The sequence below is a fragment of the Ictidomys tridecemlineatus genome, unplaced genomic scaffold (genome assembly GCF_052094955.1).
Source record: "Ictidomys tridecemlineatus isolate mIctTri1 unplaced genomic scaffold, mIctTri1.hap1 Scaffold_55, whole genome shotgun sequence".
Taxonomy (NCBI): Eukaryota; Metazoa; Chordata; class Mammalia; order Rodentia; family Sciuridae; genus Ictidomys; species Ictidomys tridecemlineatus.
In genome coordinates this window covers 1,130,823-1,148,090 of record NW_027523660.1, presented here as the reverse complement: position 1 = coordinate 1,148,090, position 17,268 = coordinate 1,130,823, and the positions used below count along the sequence as shown (strand labels likewise).

The window sequence follows — 17,268 nt, the reverse complement described above, 5'->3', positions numbered from 1 at the left end:
TAAAGAGTACTTGATTTCATATTTAGTGGTTGATATTTTAACATTTTAGCTTTGTAAATAAATCAGCTGTCTGTAAAAACCAAGACAAGTATAGTGAACAGAACTAGCCATCTTTTTCTTGTTGAAGAAAATCCTTCTACAGGATACCATAATGGTCCCATTGATATACTTAACTCATCTTTATAAAGCCATGGGCTACATTTTTGTATTGTATCAACATATGCCATAGTTTTTCTTGGTCTTACTGGGGTACCTCCTTCCTCTAACAATTTTTCTTCCTCGGAGGCGAACAACTTCAAACCTTGAGTCAACCATTTTCCCCAGTTTTCCTGAGAAAGTTTTAGGAACAGGCCACTTGAAATGAAAACAAAATAAATCAAAACAAGAACACATTGTTTTTTGAAGTGGTCACCCATTTTTTTGCTCTCCTTCAGGAGCGAGCAAATTCACTTACCCCCAAGCTTCAGACATCCCACATACTGGCCACCATAATGCCGCAGTCTTGGCTGGGCACAGAATCAGGAGGCACTCACAGCCTTGTAGATTCAAACAGCAATTCTTTATTCCCGACTCACACCACCTCCACACAGGTTCAGGGGCAATCCAATCTCCCGAACAATTCACCTCCTAAAAACTTTTTCTCCAGGAGAACTCAGCGGGAACTCAGGCTGCAGGCATGCCCTACTCCCAGCAGCAATCATCTTCAACCTCCAACTTTTCTAAAACTCCTTTTGTCTTAAACCGGGAACACCCTAAGGAGTGGGATACTTCCTCAAACCTGATCAGCTCTAAACCCGGATCTGCCTTGTTCCTTGAGCAAGGTCACCTTACATGCAATGTCAACAGCGAAATCCATTTAACATGGGGTACGCTGGCAAGGAAATTTTGAAACTTCATTCCTACTTGACAATGGCCCTCAGCACTCCCCAAGTGCTTGTAAAAGTAGATTTGGACAAAGCTAGGAAAGCATATACTATCAATACATCTGCTATAGTGGTAATACATTTTAGAGATTTTTGTATTGTTTTTACTTATTAATTTTTATGACTATTGTGTATTGGTTAAGAAAGACATAAATATTGGTTTATGAGCAATGCTACAAAATGTACAGGTAAATTGTTGCTAGAGGTTATTTGGAATTGCATTTATAACCAGCTTTGATTTACATAGTTTTAACCATATAGTATCCAATAATCTTCTATGCAGATCTTTTATTTACTTCAGAAGTCTTAACTTTATATGCTCTGTGTTGAGAATTAAGCTAAATGTAAAAAAGAAAACTTCAGTGGTTGGAAATGTTGCTTTAATAGTTCTGTACTTAATTTTTATTTGGAATAATAATCTCAGTGTAATTGTTATAGCAACTTTCTTTCTTGGTTATACCATATACCTATCTATTATGTGTATATTTCCTGCCACTTCTGATAAATCTCTTATTTATATTCCTTGTACAGAATTTATTTGATATTTGTCTCTTTTGCACTATAGGTTGGCCGTATGTTTGGATACTTTCCAAAAGATTTCATCAAGGTAGTTCGTGGATATACTAAAGAAGAGCTACAAATTCCAACAGATGTAAGTTATGGATTTCTTTTTTGTTCTCAATTGTAAACTGGCTTATAAACCCATCAGTTATATTCAGTTAACTGCTTCTGAATGTTTTATAATGTGTTTGGGGGGCAATCTAACATTTGTGTGTCAGATTTTCATTTGAAATCAGACTACCTGTAAAAAAAAAAGTTTGAAAGGCATTCAAGGGTGATTATATTATAATCTGAGAGTTGTCTAATATATTGAAACAGATATTCTAAGAGGCAAATAATTTCATTTTACAGGCAAATCTCATTGGATAGTTATTAGACATTTTAAGTATATTTAGGTTAAATTAATAAACTCTAACTTTTATACTAGGTTAGAAATATGTACTTACAAAGGTTTTCTTATTCTTAGTCATATATGGGATCATAGTCATGTTATAGATTTGGAAAAGGGGACCTGAGCATTTCAGGTGATGTTCAGTCTCAGATCTTTTAAGGCCCCAACTGCTTCCTTTATACAACATTCCTGTATGGTGCTCTGACTTAAATTGATTTTGTGACTGAAAGGATTTCGTGTTCTAGAATTCTCACTTCAGCTGATTATTTTCTAGAGTTTTAAATTGTATAGTAATTGATGCCCACCAACACTGAAACATCTTTGGGCAGCTCTTTGTAGTGGCTGTAGAATATGCAAGCTGCTAGGCTAGGACAGTTCTTAGATTAGATGGACTGAATGGATAAAGTCATCCTGTTTGTTGTTGCTGTTCCTAAAATTTCTTTATAATCTCAGGGGCCATAAAATCACTTCTGTTGCTTGTTGGACTTCATTGTTGGTAAAGAGAGTTCTTGGGATTTAAGCTGTGACAGCAGTTCACTGATTACAGAGAACTCATTTGTTTTGAACTCTGCCTTCTTATTGTATTTCCCATTACATGCATCCCTCATGGCTTAGAAATGCATGTGATGAGGAGAGGAAATCACTCATCCCTACTACATTGAACTGCCTCCCCCACCCCCGGAACCCCCGAAGAATATTATGAAGATTTAATTAGGAATGGAAAATTTTTAAAAACATGTCCATTCATACTATGGCTCCTTTTATATCAATTTGCTTACTAGTAGCAAGAAGGAAGACTAGATAATATACACATAATCCTGAGAGAGATCTTAGTGACTGTGAAACCCTGATGAAGAGAAAGGTGTATACCTTGTTGAATCTTGTTTTCAGTTTGTTCTTGTGGTAATAGTAATGTGAGGAGCCTCCTTAATATCATTCTTTATTCCATCCAATGTACTTGTATCTCAGTAAGATACTTTAAAACTGATTCATCTTTCTCAAGGCTGCAGGATCTTCCAGCTTCTCCTGAGCAAATGATTAAGAGTTAAATTTCTGAAACATAGGTGTAGATATTAAGAGCTGGAGGATCCTATAAGTGATACCTTGCCTTTCCCTACTTATGTTCAGAGCAAATTGAGAGAGACCCAAGAGTCAGGCAGTTGGAGACCAAATTGTCACCATTTTTACTCATTATGCTTTTTAAAGAATATGACCCATGTTAAAAAAAGAAAGAAAGAAAGAATAGACTTTCTAACACTGTAGTCTAGAAAAAGACAGATTTACTCAACCATAGATGGAGTTAGGCAGTGGGGGTTGGAGGAGGGTAATCTGGTTGACCTCAAAGATTCTTTAGAACCAATCCTGAATTTGGGAGCGTGGATGAGTTTGCTTTTGTGATACTTTGTTATTGACACATTAATGGTTTTCTTTTCCTTACAGGAGACAGATTTTGTTTGTTTTGATGTTGGAGGAGACGATTTTGATAATTATAACGTAGAAGAACTTCTAGGATTTTGGGAATTGTATGATTCCGCAAATGAAGATTCTGAGAAAGCTATAGAAAAAGTGGGACAATTTCCTGAAGTCTCCCAGGATGTTGAACCTGAACCTAAACCAGCAGTAGCAAACTCACAACAAATTGAAAGTGCATTCTCAGAAAACACTGTGGATCTTGAGGAACAATTTTTGGCTCAGAAGAACCATCCTCATGCAGATAGTCAAACAGATAATGCTCAGGGTGAACAAACTTCATTTGAACTTTTTGAAGAAATACTACCAGATAAATTGAAAGTGCCAGAAAGTGAAAAAAACAAAACCAGCAACATTTCTCAGGTCTCAAACGAACAGGAGAAGACTGATGCTTATAAACTTTTGAAAAAAGAAATCAATCCTTATCTAGAAACCAAAGAAAACAAACAAGAAATGAGTATAATTTGGAAGATTTTAAAGAAAACTGAAACCACAGCCAAAAGGGTAGACATGATGGACAAGGAACGAGGTGATATGGAAATGGGAAAGGAGGAAAGTCCTCTGGCAGATGAGGCTTTTTTATAAATTTGACTGTATAGTTCAGTCATCCTTTAAATGGGATGAAAACAATTAACCCTCCTGTATCCTTGCCCAGTTGTTCTCATGGGCTCATGCCAGGACATGGAGGGCAGTGTTGAGGTATCTGGAACTGTGTGCTGAGGGGGAGTGCTGATCATTGGGCTTAAGTGGGGGTAGATAGTGTCATCCATCTGGCTCAATGCATTCTTCTCCCTTGTAGAGATGCAGCCACCCCATGAAGATGATTTTCCTAAAGAGAACACAAATCGTCTTAATAGAAATCTTCATGAAGAGCCAAACCTCCTGCGTCATCATTTTAATATGAACCATCCTGAAGAGCCCAGCCTCTTGAATCAACCTGTGACTGAGGACATGGGTGTTTCAGAAGTGTCTCAGATCCCAAATACTGAGAAAGTAGACCCAGGTAAAGCTTGCCAATTTTTCTCTACAAAGTAGAGGCATTACCATAATGAAGGCTTTCAAGGATATTTGTTGCCAAAGGTACGAAATAGAGCAGAGAGTGATATAGGTACATGTGAGTTCAAAAAAAAAAATATCTTAAGTGAGAGAAAAGCAAGAATAAAGATGACTAGAAATCAAAAATAGGCCAGAGACTGTAACTCACCTAAAAGCAAATGTTTAGGTATGACTAGCTTGTGTAAACCATTTACAACTAAAATATTTTTCTTCAAAGGCCTTATGCTCTAATACTGTAGTTTTCAACCAGACCAACAGCACCAGAAACTCTAGGGGTGGGACCCACAATCTGTGTTTAGCAGGCCTTCCAGGAAAGTCTGGCCTAGTACAAGTTAGCTTGAATAATCACTGTTCATAGTCTCATAAATTCTGTGTTTTTCTTCCCTTTTCTTCTAAATGGAATATAATATAGCTCAAGTCCTGTTTTGACTTGCTTCCTGGACATGGTAATTAAACTTTTTCAAATGCAGTCAATGGTCCAGATCTTTATACTATATACTTACAGCAAACAGTACAGAACTGCAATCGATTTTAGATTGACACTTACAAATACTTCATCATAGTGCACAGTATCCAGTGGGAGATGAGAAACAATTTTTCAAAAAAATCCCCAATAATGGCATCAACAGCATTCTACTTTTGTGTTGCTCACTCTCATTTTATCAATAAATTAGATGATGACTAATTGTTTATTTTAATCCATCCAGTATGGTGCTATGAAGCCATAATTACTGTATTTTGTGTTTTTAAAGGTTCTGGTCTGTAAGCATAGCTATAAGCATTATCCTGCACCAGTGCAGGGCTTGGCAGCACTGATCTGAACCTCCCCCCCACCATCTGCACACACAGAGTGTAGGAGAACTCATAGCAAGGGGGGATTCAGTTAATTTGAGAAGGAATAACATATGAGTTCTCCCATTTTCCAGAAGACATTGCATCCATATATGAACACTACTGACTTCTGAACTGTCTTTAACTCTATAATGTTATGAAAATGAATCATGCACCATTACGATTTGTTATTTTCATGCTCCAAAACTTTCAAGAATAGGGAAAACTTGACTTACAAAATTAAGAATGAATTATTTCCCTGGCCTTTTAAGTTCCACCACAAAATGATGTCAATGACCTTTAATAGGTAAAATCTTCCCAAATGTCATTTAATGTGTCTCAGGTGCTGAGATGCTGAGCCAATGGGGCAGACTTCACCAGCAGTCAAATTAATAGACCAATAGTGAATGGAGGGCCTGGGGTTGTAGCTCAGTGGTAGAGCGCTTGTCTAACATATGAGGCACTGAGTTTGATTATCAGCACTGCATACAAATAAATAAAATAAAGGTCCATCAAAAACTAAAAAAAAAAATTAGGCAAAAGCTTAAAAAAATAGTAGTGAATAGAATCTCAGGGTTGAGAAAGACCTTAGAGGCAACTTGTCCAACTTCTTAATAACTGCATGCTGGACTCCTGCTGTTTAATCAAACATACCCCAGGCTCATGTAACTCATACTGAAATTCCACCCCTACAAGCTCTCAGGTCTAACTGGAATTCTACCTCATTCACAGAGCCTCAATGCAGGTCTGTACCCAATTCCCTTTAGTCTCTCTTGGTACTACTGTGTTCTTTTTAAATAGTTGTCATCTGTCCATTCAATAAATAATTGTTGAGTATCTCTGCCAGGTGCCAGATACTGTGTTAAGCCTTGGCCCATTTCACCTGCAAATCTGCAAACCAAGACTCCCTCTCTTTCAGCTTTCCTAAAATTTTAAACACAAAGTTTCACCAGCACTAAATCCATGTTTTTTGAATGTGACCCTGTCTATATATCTCTGGTTTTAAAATTTTTTCTTGAGTAAATATTGTTCTGGTAGCAGTTGTATGGCCATGGAAGTAGTGGAGAGTAGACTGGAGATTGTTCATTTTATAATTGAAGGGTTTGACAGCTCTAATTAGGATTTTGAAGTTTTCTTCTCTGTTGTGTTATTTGTCTTTAGGAGAGCCACATATTCCAGGCACTGTGACTCATATATTTAGTGAAACACTCGATGAATATTGAAACTGAAGAGAGACAATTCTTATTCTATAGCATAAAATAAAATAGCAATTTCCCCTTTCAATTTTAGAGCTACTTATAACAGAAGGTACTCCTGTTGATGCTGCTGATACAGAAAACCAACTAGAGATAAAGGTCGAAGAGCCAGCAGATGCCACCCTTTTGGACAACATACTTTTCTTGTTATATTCATTCTTGCTTTATTTGTCTAAGATGGTAAGTTTGACATAGTTTCTTCAATTAGAATGTTGATTATTTATTAGTTTTTAAGTGGCTTCTGGTCATGAAGTGAAAAACTTAAAATGTCTTTATGAAAATGACTCTTGACCCTTTGAGTAGATAGCTCCTGAAACAAAAGCCATAGGGGTGTGGCTTTAATGGCTACTTGGTTTAGCACATGAGGAAGATTTGCTGTCTACCAAGGCTGGACATTTGCACACCTGTAAAAACTTGGTTCTTCCCCTCAGAACCTTTCATTCTGGCAGGGAGATAACAGCATTCACTTGAAACACAGTAAGATAATGGCAGAAAGAGAGGTATTTATTCGATGGTAGAACATTATTGTCCATAAATGCATTTATTATGGTTGGAAGGGTGATCAGTAAGGTCAGAAAGTGGTTGAGATGTGTTTGAAGCACAGGCAAAGGGCAAACAGGAGTCTGACATGTGGTTTGTTGTTGATTAGACAGGCTGGGGTGGTGGGGGAAGCTGGCAGTCAGAAGAAATGTGTTCAGAGAAATGGAAACATGAAGAAAGGATATTTGGGGAGGGCAGGAGAATGTGAATAGTTGGTGTTGTAAAGTGTGAAGTTGGAGGGGGATGGGCCTGTTGGAGAGGCCAGCAAATCTTAAAGGAAGTCATGAGCCAAAGTAGCATTAGACCATTAATAGTGGGGATCCTTAGAAAGTTTTAAGAATGAAAGGAATTAGGTTAGATCTGTTTCTTAGAAAGAGTCACTTAAGGCTGATCTTTCTAAAGAAAATCATGATCCAAACAAGACATTTAATCTGTCTAGAAGCTTATCTAAGCATTTTAGGACTTACCTCCCCCCTATTGGTATTTGTTGATATTGGACTTTTAGAGTTTAATTATAGGAATGAGAAAGCTTTTAGAGGTTGGAGGATAAGATGGTCCTAGGGCCATTGTGACAGTAATCCTCCTCAACTGAAGTTGTTTCCTGTAGGTTGTGTTATTTCAAGGCTTGTGTAAGAAAGATGATGTTGTTGTTTTCCTTGTAAAATGTGTAGATTTTGAAGCCAGGTAGATCTGGTTTCAAATCCCAAGGTTATCATTTAGACGTTTGGGCAAATAACTAAACTTTTGAAAAAAGTTTTCCTCATCTGAAAAATGTAGATAATGCTTACTCCAATCATAAGAATTAAATGATTTGACAAGGTAAAATGTCTGGTGAGGTGTCTGGCATTTTGAAGGGTTTTACCCCTACACACGCCCTAATTCTCATGTAGACAGTCAGAAGGTGATATAAAGACAATGAATACCTGGGGAGGAAAGACCACCAGGGTGGAAAAGATGTGGTGGGGAGAAACAAATCATTTTTCAGTTGGCTCCATGTTTGTTCATGATGGTGGCAGCCACCTGGGTAAGGGGTATGTACGAGCCAGGCAGTTAGAATAATTATATTTCCAGTGATTAAAGCAGTCTTCTACAGTCATAATTTGATTATCAGAATGAATCAGCATCACTTGGAAAGTTAACAGCCTCATGATATGGGAAGGATTTCTTTATTCATATTTTTTAGGTATGCACAGAGCCCTCCTCTAGGTCTAGGTCAGGGGACATGAATGTGGTGCAGGTATGGTCAGTGATTGTATGGTGATAGGTAAGACATAGACGTGAATGGCAAAGAAGAGGCACAATGTTAGGAGACTGATTTGAAAGGAGATTTCAAAAAGGCATTTTGATGGCCCAGTATGTACAGGACATTGTGCGAGGACTAAAAGAGTCTAACAGGTGTAAGGTATGATTGTGATTTTTGAAAGCCTTAAGAAAAGGACTTAACAAATATATGCAAAAATTATGAACAAGTCAATGTAAAATCTTAAACAAGTAGTATGATATCTGATAGGACTGGAGAGTAATAGGCTCTGATGTGTTTGGGAGATGTGCACCAATCAGATTCATTGATCAATGGAATCTTAGCAGAATCTTAGTGTTAGAAGAAACCTTGGAAGGCTGTTAGTCTAGTTTCTCACTCATTGCTGTTATTTTCTTTACTGTGGCCCTGACGAATAGTTATGAGGCCTGTACACCAGTATTTCCTAGCATGAGTCACTCTCTTACAAGGCTATATGTTCTTCTGTTGTCTAGTTCATCCTTGTATTGACTCCAAATTTTCCTCCACATGATTTCCTCTATAAAATTGAATTCTTTTCTACATAGAAATCCTTTAAATATTTGAAGTTATATCTTAATTTAAAAATTATTTTTAGTATTTTTATCATGGAAACTTTCAAATAAGAGCAGAGAGAATAGTAGGGGACTATAGGTAACCATAACATACTGTATATTTTAGAATACTAGAAAAAAAGATTGTGAAAGTTTTACCATAAAGAAATGATGTTTGAGGAGGTAGATGTATTTAACTGATTTAAACGTTACATAGTGTATACATGCATCAAAATGTCATGTTACCTACTTCAATAATTATAATGTTTGTTTCTATGTACTAGTTAAAAAATAAATTTAATTAGAAAAGCTTTAAAGAAAAGCATAGAGAATAGTATAATGAACCCATGGGCCATCACACAACTTAACAGTAATTCCTTGATAGCCAATATCAGTGAGTTTTTTTAAATTTGTTCTAATTGGTTATACATGATAGCAGAATGCATTTCAATTCATTGTATATAAATGGAACAAAACTTTTCCTAGTTGTACACAACACGTGTAGTCCTACATGTACCTCGGGTAATGTGGTTCATCTCATTCCACCATCTTTCCTATCCCTCTGCCCCCTCACCTGTCCTACCTCCCCTTTGCCCAAAGTTCCTCCATTCTTTCCATGCCCCTTACCACCCACCTCACCCCCATTATGGGTCAGCATCCACTTTCAGAGAGAACATACAGCTTTTGGTTTTGGGGATTGGCTTACTTCCCTTAACCTGATATTCCCATTCACCCGCAGATGCCATAATTTTTTTCTCTTTTAATGCTATAAGTAATATTCCATTTCATATATGTACCATTCATCTGCTGAAGGGTTGGTTCCACAAAACTATGGAATACTTCACAAATGTGGGTGTCATCCTTGCTCGGGGACTATGCTGATTTTTTCTGTATTGTTCCAATTTTAGTATATGTGCTGCCAAAGCAAGCATACTCTGAGTTTTAACAAATGTAGATACCCATGTAAAAACTACCATAATAAAGATATAGAACAGTGTTTTTTTTCACTAGAAAAGGGGTTTCCTTGGAATCCTTCCCAGTGAGTGCCTTCACCACCTATTCCAGGCAACCATTGATAACTTTTTTTTTAAACTATAGATTCATTTTTCCTACAGTACTGTTTCATATATATGCCACTATAAGTGGACTCATATCTAGGAGTGCAATTGCCTCATATGTTTAATGTATGTTTTTGTCTTATGTGATACTGTCAAGCCATGCTAAAAAATGACCACAATCATTTTATACTTCCACCAGCAATTTAGGAGACTTCCACTTGACTTCATCTTCACTAACACTTGGGCCATTCTAGTGGGTATGTCTTTGTGAGTTTATTTCCTGATAATTAATGATATTGAGTGAATTTTTTTTTCTTTTGAGATAGGGTCTCACTAACTTTCTTAGGCCCTTGATAAGTTGCCAGCCTCACACTTGGGATCTTCCTGCCTCAACCTGGGATTGATTGCTGGGATTACAGATATGTGCCATGATGCCAGGATCAAATACTTCTTCATGAGCTTGTTGACCATACTGTTTTTGTACGTCAACTCTCTCTGGCTAGCTGGAATCCAGACTTCTCCCAGCTCAGTGCCAACTGTGGGATTGGTTAGCTTATAGTTGTTCTTGGCCCTCACAGGTACTGCTTAGAAAGTAGCCCCAAACTGAAGACCACCTCCATGCAGATTTCTGGAACTCTTTTTCTTTGTGGCTCCCATGTTTCTGGTAGTTTTCTCTACATATTTTTGGCTGCTTAATCTCCTGGAACTCTGGTCTCTCTCTCCTCAGTGAGACTGTTGTGCCCCATTTGTGTTCCCCTTTTCAAACTGAGGTCTAGAGGGTGCTCTTAGGGGTGACAGTTGGATGTTCCTTGTGGCTTTCTATCTGAAAAATAGCTCTTTAAAAATCTTTTTTGACTGGGCATGATGACACATGCCTTAATCCTAGTGGCTCGGGAGGCTGAGACAGGAGGATCACAAGTTCAAAGCCAAAAGTGAGGTGCTAAGTAATTCAGTGAGACCCTGTCTCTAAATAAAATACAAAATAGGGCTGAGACTGGGGATGTGGCTCAGTGATCAAGTGCTCCTGAGTTCAATCCCTGGTACCAGTATATATATTCCAACTTTCTGGTTGCTTTCAGTGGGAGAACAAGTCTCATATAAGTTACTCTCTATTGATTTCTCCTTTTGTTGTAACTTTTTGCAATAATTGAAAAAAAATATGTTTGTGGGACTTCTAGGATATATTGTAGTTTGAGTGAATAAATGACATCCCCCTGGTACAACAATTTAACCTGTTTTCTCTATTGCCTTTTTTTTTGGTGGTGCTGGGGATTGAACCTCGGGCTCCATGCATTCTAGGCAAGTGCTGAGCTAACAACCTCAGTCTCTCTCTGTTGCTTTATATTTCTTGGAAATTGGTAGTCAGGTTTAGGTTCAATTCTGTTTCTTATGAAAATTTAATAGGAAATATTGCATTGACATCTGCATGTCCTCTCCTTTGATCTTGACTACTAGTCAACAGTGACCTTGGTGAGATTTGCTAATATATTACAGGTTGCAAAATAGCAATGGTCTGAATTGCTGGGATTTTTCTTTCTTCATTTAAAGGCTGGGATGCCTATACAAATAAAAATTTATGATTGATTATTCTTTCTTTTTTTTGGTACTGGGGATTAAACTCAGGGGCACTTGGCTAGTGAGCCATATCCTCAGCCCTATTTTGTATTTTATTTATATACAGGGTCTCACTGAGTTGCTTTAGCAATTCACTTTTGCTGAGGCTAACTTTGAACTTGCTATCTTCCCTCCTCAGCCTCCCAAGCTACTGGGATTGCAAGTGTGTGCCACAGCGCCTGGCTATGATTGATTATTCTTTACACAGATATTCGGTTTGTATAGTTAAGGCAGGAGATAAACATTTGATTCCTTTTCTTCATTTAAACACTTTTCAGAATAGTAAGGTATTATTCTAGCATTATCAAATGATACCCAAAGGGGCTTTTGAAATCTTTTTAACTTTTATTTAAGAGTCAATATGATGTCATGCATTTAAAAATATTTGGTGTGTTTAATCCAGTTAGGAATAGTAATTGTTCTTATCTGATGCTCAATTTCTCCCCCTTTTGCCTTGTAGAAGCCTCTTTATCTTGGCTCCTGGGACCCTTTGCCACCATCTAGTGGTCATTGTTACCTGTTTCCCTTGCTTTTGAACTATGAGATGTACCAAGTTCATCTTAAATATTCCCTGTCCAGACCTTGAAGGAACTATTTCTCTAAAAGAACTTTGGTTTCTTTCAATAGGAAATGATATTTAGAGGCTACATTCCAAGTACTAGGATTGCTTATTGCTCAAATTGACTGTCATTTGTAGGCCTTTTTAGTGAACAAAGCTCAGAAATATGTGGGGATTTTTCATCATGTCATTTAGATAATTCCCATGAAAATTCAGGATGTTAGAGAGATTTTACTTCACTTCATCTATCTTAGATTTGTGTTTTCTTTCTCTGATGTTGGAGTTACAGTTTTCAATGACATCAATATAATTGTTTACAGTCTTGTGCCACTTAATGACATTTTGGTCATTAGTGCATAATAATGGAGCTAAAAAATTCTTGTCACCTAGTATTTTTAATCTTTTTTGTGTTTTGATATGTTTAGATATATAAACATTTACAATGTGACAATTGTCTACAGAATTCAGTATAATAATATCTTAAAGGTTTTTATCCCCAAAGCGATGATATACCATATATGAATACCTACGTGTGGAAATGGCTATATTTTCTAGGTTTGTATAAGTATACTCAATGATGTTTACACACTGAAATTGCCTAAGATGTGTTTCTCAGAATTTATTCCCATTATTAAGCAACACACGACTATATTTATGTTGTTTAAAATACTTTCAGGAATGTATTCCTGAAATGAAATGAAATTCTCTTGTCTTTAAGCTATATCCCACTAAGGTATGTTTGAAATAATTCATTTCTGTGGTTTGTCACCAACATGATATCACAGGTTGTTTTATTTTTGCTTTCAATATTTAGGTATTAATTTTTAAAGATTTTTTTTTGTTTATTTTACAATTATTTAAATATTTAGAAGAGCCAAAGTTAATTTGTGAAAATAAGTTGTTTCTGTTTTCTGGTACTGGTGATTGAACCCAGGGCTCCTATCCACTGAGCCACATACCTAGGCTCTTTATTTTTTATTTAGAGATAGTTCTCACTAAGTTGTGTAGGGACTTGCTAAGTTGCTGAGGCTAGCTTTGAACTTGTGATTCTCCTGCCTGATTTTGAAAGAACTCTAGCTTTTGTCCCAGTTCTGTCTACCCTGATGTTACTCTCTTTTATAGTTAACTTTTAAAATTTATTTCATTATGCATTCTGCTATTAAAAAAATAAGCAAATGAGAAAAGGGATATGTAGCTCAGTGGTAGAGCACTTGCCTACCATACATGAGGCCATGTGTTCTATCCCCAGCACCATAAAAAGAAAAAGAAAAGCAAATGATTTTTACATCTAGCTATGATAGCTTTATATAGGTACTGGCTTCACCTTCCCAACTGAAACAACTAAAATAAATATGAAAAAAAACCCACAAACATAAAATTTGAAGATCCAGTAACATTGAAGATCAAGCAACAAAGAATGATTCTGGAAACATAAAGAACAAATGCTATGAGCTCTTTAGTTGCCCCAGCTTTTACTATGTTAAGAGATTCCCAAGCCATGACAAAGAAGGGGAAGTCAGGCAGAGCCAGAAGATACCATGAATTGAGAGATGGTGCTGAGATTCCAGGAAAACCAAAGTGACTAGAATTCACAGGGTGGAGTACCAAAAGAAGGTTGCTACATTGAGAGACAATTCTGGAAATCTGTGAAAGGCTCTCTGAGTGTTCAGCAGGGTATTGATCTGCACATAAGTGTGATGAAACTGCTTAGCAAGTCAGAGAAAGCATCTTAAGTGATTAGAAGGAACAGGTCCTAACACAGGGACCAGAATAGCACCTGGAAAAAACTATCTAAGGAAGTTGGGTAGAATAATCAGAAGGTTGTTACCTCGGACTGACTATTACAATTTATGTCATACCTAACAAATATTCAGACCCAAGAGAATCAAATTGTTTCCAGTAATTTAATTGTATACGAAATATTAAGAATAGTAATTCGTAATGTATGGCATCGAATCAAAGCTTACCAGGCATGCAAAGAAGCAAGAAAAATACAATCCACAATGATGAGGAGAAGAATCATCCAATCAAAGCCAACTGAGAACTAGCGGAGATGTTAGAATGAGGTAATGGCATTTTTTAAAAAGTTATTACTACTATATTTCGTGTGTTAAAAAGGTAAAAAGAGATATAGAAGATATATTTTAAGAAAATCAGACTTCTAGAGTTGAAAATATATGATAAACACAGTGGATGGGATTAATGCCAGAATAAGCATTGTGATGAAATTGTTAGTGAACCTGAGGACATAGCAGGAGAAGTACCCCAAATGAAACAGGGAAAATTTCTTCTGTTAAAGAAAAGTGAACCAGAGCATCAGTGAGCTGTGGGACAGTTTCAAGTTGAGCGATGAGAGGTATTCAGAAAAATATTTTAAGAAATGATGGCCAAAAATTTGTGAAAACTGTACATCTGCAGATCCAGGATATTAAATGGGACTAGAGTACAAAAAGCATGAATAAAGCTATATCAAGGTATATTATATCATAAATAAATTGCTCAAAACCAGTGATAAAGAGCAATCTTAGCAGTTAGAGAAGACATTTATGTAGAGAAGAACTAAGGATGACATCAGATTTCTTGTCAGAAATTAGGCATAAGAGAACATAGTGGAATGATACCTTTAATATATTTGAAGAGTAATAATGTTGGCCGATAATATCATGCCCAGTGAAATATCTTTCTAAAATGAAGACTTGTACTGACATACAAGCTGAAAGAATTCACCTACACTTGCACCAAGACAGCAGATGGAAATAATGGAATAAAGGAGTAAAGAACACTGAAAATGGTGACTGTGTGCATAAATATTTAAAATAATTTTTCTTATTTGAACATTTTAAAAAGTCATTGACTGTTTAAAGACAAATATCAGTGTAGTATGGGACTTAGAAAACATGTAAAGTAAAATACATGACAACAGTATAAATCTCAGAAGGGTAGTAACTATTGCAACGTTCTTATTGAATATGTGAAGTAATATAGTATCATCTGAAGGTAGATTGTGACAAAGATGTATATTCTAAACCCTGAAGCACTAAGATTAGAAAACAGAGTTATAGTTTAATAAGCCAATAGAGGAATCACTAAAAATACCGATAGTGGTATTTCTGCAAAAGAAGACAGAAAGAAAAGAAAAAGAACAAAGAACAGAAGGAACAAATAGAAGATTATATTAAGCTTACACCTATGCACAGCAGTAATCCTATTAAGTGGAAAGTATCTAAATACATCAGTTAAAAACAGAGATTGTCATATTGCCCAAAGAAGCAAGACCCAAATAGATGTCTAAGGGAATAACACTGTAAATAGAAAGACACAAAGAAGTCAAAACTAAAATGATTGAAAAAGGTATCTCATGTTAAACACTAGTCAAAGGAAATCTGGAGTAGCTACATTAAACCAAAAGAGGTTGTGGGGCAAAATATATCATCAGGACTAAAGAAAGTTATTTTCTAATGATAAACGAATCAGTCAAGATTATATAATAAACCTAAATGCTTGTACTTTTAATATTAGACCTTCAAAATACATGAAGTATCAAAATTGATAGAATTATGAGGAAAATGATGAATCCTATAGATTACATTTAGAGATTTCAATATCCTCTCCTCAGCAATTGGCAGAAAACGAAAAATAAAAGTAAGGTTGTATAAAGTGTGAATGACATAATCCATCCATTTGAAATTAATTGACATTTATAGAAAACCCCCAAGGAGCTTAGTGCACATGGGACATTTACCAAGATAAACTATATTCTGGATCTTAAAAAAATTATCAGTAAATATAAAAGTATTCAAAGTCAGGCAAAGCTTATTCTCTGAACACAATAAAATGAGAAATCAATAATGGAAAAATCTGGAAAATTCTCAAATATTTGAAAACTTAAGTGCCAGGCTGCTATCTGCTATCTATCTATAACTGTATCTATCTATCATATATATATATTTGGAATAAATGAACAACACAGTACATTTATTTTTATGTGGTGTTGGGGATCGAACCCAGTGCCTCACACATGTAAGGCAAGCACTTTACCAATGAGCTACAACCTTAGCCCCCACTGCTAAATAATTTTTGAGTCAAATAAATCAGAGAAGAAATTCATATTTTGAGTTGAATAAAACTGAAAACAACATATCCATTTGTGCAATGTCACTAAAGTGTTATTGGAAAATTTATAGCACTACCAGGCCCAAGATAGCTTTATTAAAAAAGAAGTCTCTAATCATTGACTTAGTTCCTACTATGAGAAACTAGAAAAGGAAAAATAAGTTAATCTCCAAGTAAGCAAGAAAAAAAGATATAATAAAGACTATAAGTCAGTAAAATTTTAAAAAAAGGAAAATAAGAGAAAATCAATGAAACCCAAAGCTAGTTTTTTAAGATGAATAAAATTGATCAACATCTAGTGAGGGAAATAAAAGAGGAGACACGGGTTACCAATATTCGCAATCAGAGAAGGGATAGCACTACAGATTTCTCAGATACTAGACTGATAATGGGGATATTATGAACAGTTTATGTTAATTAACTTGACAATTTAGATGAAATGAAGAAATTCTATTTAAGCCACAAATTGCAAATGTTCACTCAAGAAAAACAGACAATTTCATAAACCTTGTTGACTATTAAAGAAATTGAAGGTATAGGTAAAAACTTTTCTAGAAAGAAAAAAATATAAGACGAAGATAGCTTTATTGGTGATCCAATTAAACCTGTAAGGAAGAAATGATACTAATTCCTAATAGTAGTAGTAATACTAAACCCTTGTCGAATATTAAAGCAAGGAAATATTTCTCCTATGAATCCAGTGTTATCACTACACCAAACCAAGACAAAGATATAATAAGAAAAGAAAACCACATACCTCTCATGGGATCTCCAATGAATCTGTACAGAAATTCTAAACAAAAATTTAAGTCAAATACAACAATATGTAAAAGGAAAATACATCATAGACAAAAACTAGACGGATGATGGGGATTTATGTCAAGAATCCAAAATTTATTTAACATTTGAAAATCAATGAAATTTACCACATTGATGTACCTAAAAGCACAATCTTTGTGTTTAGCTCGAGAGATACAAAACAAGCATTTAAAAAACATAGCAGAAGGGGGAAATGTTGGGGAGTAATATTGGCCAAATTATATTGTTATTTTGTGTGCATGTACAA

The 17,268-nt window shown here is 35.7% G+C and overlaps 1 non-coding gene and 1 pseudogene across 2 annotated transcripts in view; one reads left to right on the top strand and one right to left on the bottom strand.

The window, feature by feature from the left end:
• LOC144374018 (transport and Golgi organization protein 1 homolog) overlaps positions 1 to 17,268 on the top strand; it is a 68,324-nt pseudogene that overhangs the window by 26,565 nt on the left and 24,491 nt on the right. Inside the window, exons 3-6 of the transcript XR_013433543.1 lie at positions 1,489 to 1,575; positions 3,316 to 3,874; positions 4,145 to 4,348; positions 6,523 to 6,668. The product of XR_013433543.1 is annotated as a transport and Golgi organization protein 1 homolog (transcript). The remainder of the gene's footprint in view (positions 1 to 1,488; positions 1,576 to 3,315; positions 3,875 to 4,144; positions 4,349 to 6,522; positions 6,669 to 17,268) is intronic.
• LOC144374026 (U6 spliceosomal RNA) lies at positions 9,684 to 9,786 on the bottom strand. Its single transcript, XR_013433568.1, has one exon. It is a non-coding gene; the product is annotated as a U6 spliceosomal RNA (small nuclear RNA).